General features: G+C 32.9%; 1 long non-coding RNA gene across 1 annotated transcript; it reads left to right on the top strand.

Annotated features, from left to right (window-relative positions):
• Positions 1-385: 385 nt before the first annotated feature.
• Positions 386-2111, top strand: LOC308696789. The gene is made up of 3 exons (XR_014030870.1): positions 386-580; positions 1045-1119; positions 1210-2111. It is a non-coding gene; the product is annotated as an uncharacterized lncRNA (long non-coding RNA).
• The last annotated feature ends 620 nt before the right edge of the window (positions 2112-2731 follow it).

Raw genomic sequence — 2731 nt, 5'->3', positions numbered from 1 at the left:
GTAACGGCTCCTCTCATCAAAGCTTCCGCCGTTTGTTCGGCTCTCCATTACAAGGTTTGTAAACTCGCCAAATAAATATAAATACAGAGTCTATTCACTATATATTTAAACACACATATATATAAACTAAATTTATTATACATTACTACGTTTTTACAGTGTTTACCACTCGTTTATTGCACAGTATCTGGTATGAAGGTTTTAGCCGCGATGCTAACTACGTTGATCTAACGTTAATGAACAAATGGAAATGATTGACTTATTGTCTTAGATTGATTTAGTCATTCAATTCAACATATTTTGTACAACTGTGTCTTCAAATTGCTGATATACCCTAACTAATTTAGAAAATTCTCTGATTCTTGGCGTTTGTTATGAATAACAAAAACAGGTTATAGTTTGCTCTGTTTTTGTTTAGCCTAACGTTAACTTTACTTACTACAGGTGCCCTCATTCTCTCTCCATTTACTGGTCAATAAATATTATGTTGTGAATAATCAGCTTTGTTCTTTTGTTTCCCCAGAACAACCATTACATTTCTAAAATAATCTGAACATTTCAGTGGCAACATTGAATTACAGTAAGTTACCTGCACCACATGCAAGTACTTTATTACTATGAACTTTCTCTGTGTGAAATTGTATTGTTTGACTGTGTACTTGTGTTTTTTAATCAGTTACTCTCTGAAAATCTTTTCTCATGATCTCAAATCTCATTCATGTTACTCAGAAAAATAATATCACAGGTTTGATTCACAAAAAATGCAATAGACATTTTAACTCTGAATTATAACTTCAAGTTTAGTCTTTTTCGACAAAAAAATAAATAAATATGAAAAAGCAATTAGGCTTCAGAAGACTTGCAACACAACCCATAACACATGAGTTGTGAACTCATTGATTATTTTTAGGATCTTTTCTGGGACATTTTTGGAGCTTAACCATTTTTACATAAATTGTTGCATTGAATTGAACTAGACAAGTGTGCATAAGAATGGTTTCATGAATGATTTACACATTTTTTTTCTGCTTGTGTTTCATGCAGTGTCAGCGATCGGTGACTGGGGTTGCATTATGCCTGAGATCTGCTTTTGGGTTCCACAGACAGAAAGTCAAACAGGTTTGGAACGTCACAAGGCTGAGGAAATTATTTAAATTTCACAACTATCACTTTAATAACATTACTAACAGTAAATTTTGTACTTTGCAGGGATCTCGGAAAGCTGAAATACAAGTTTGATCAAGAATAAAAATCCTCCTGTAGACCTGAAAATCATTGAAGTGCCTGGACCATCCACCAGAAAAGAGGAAAAACAAACGGAAAACGATGCTGTACCTTTTCACTTTTCTAACTCGTTAAGTACCTCACACCAACTTGGTCCCATAGTGACATTTTTGACCACAAACGAAATTGCTGATCGTGTGAATTCATATTGAAATGACTGAATTCACCAGTGAACATTCACAGAACAACAGATAATTTTACTGCACCTTAACTCTGTTTCGGGTCGAAGCCTCTACTTCTACTTCCTCTATCTTGTTTCATGAGAATACTCAACAACCATTTATGAACACTGTTGATTCAAGTCACACATTTAAGCTTTTCAAAAGCCATATTGTACATTACAGTCTCCAGTCTAACGGCATCCCAGACTTCAACATTTTATGATTCAAAATAGCTGAATAACTAACCATCTGAGATTTCAGTATAGAGATAAAGGTTTCAGCACAATTAGTGTATATTAGCACTGTTGTTTGTTTTTGGCATCTGATAAAGCTTTTGGACTTGGAAACAGTGATGTCAGACTAACCATCGGACTGAAACACAAATGTTTTAAAGTTAAGTATGATGGACATTTTTAATTAGTTCAAATGTAATTTTTTTACATTGATTTATTTAGTGGAACATATGTGTTTCCATGCATTTTGTTGAGATGTCTTTTCTTGTTTATCTATTGTATATACATGGTTGATTATTCATGTTGCTTATGTATTATACTAATTTTTTGTGTATTCATTGATATTAAGCTATAGTTAGCTTTTTTCCCCATGTGCATGGAAGTGTATGTATAAAAATGAACATCAAATATGTAATAAACAATTCTTATTTTGTATTTGGTTCAATTTGTTTATTATAATATAAGTCAAAGGTAACCATAGTAACAACATGAAATTAAATATTTAAAAAAAAAATGAAATTTGGTTCCTGGAGGCACCCAAAGTGGTTCCACACAGTGCCTAATATAAGAGTTCCTCAGGAAACCTGTGTGGTTCCTCAGAGAACCGGCCCTTTTTAAAGGGTGCCTAGAGGATCTACAGACGGTTCCGCCGGTGTGGCGAAGTGAAGAACCCCAAAAGGTTCCTCCAGGCACCTTTTATTTTTACAGTGTAGAACAATTAATATGCAACATGCCAAGCCTAGTCAAAGTTTAGAGGTAATATTAAATAGTCATTAATATACAATACAGGATGTGCTCTATCAGCATAATTGCGTAATCAGTGTTGGGTGTAATACAGTACTAACTAATTAATGAATTACTGTAATTTAATTATTTTTTATTCTAAAATTAAAATAAGGAATTTCTCTTTAAAAATAGTACAGTAATCTTATTACACTGTTGAAGATTTAATAAGTAGCTTTTAGTAGAATAAAGTAGAAGTCACGTGAATACAGTCTTCTGTAGAAGTGTTTTTATTTCAGTGTTTTTTCTTTAGTAAGGACATGCGCTAGT

Source organism: Scardinius erythrophthalmus (assembly GCF_964197995.2).
Source record: "Scardinius erythrophthalmus genome assembly, chromosome: 1".
Lineage (NCBI taxonomy): Eukaryota > Metazoa > Chordata > Actinopteri > Cypriniformes > Leuciscidae > Scardinius > Scardinius erythrophthalmus.
Note: the sequence above shows the minus strand (reverse complement) of the source record. Positions and strands in the feature narration are given on the sequence as shown.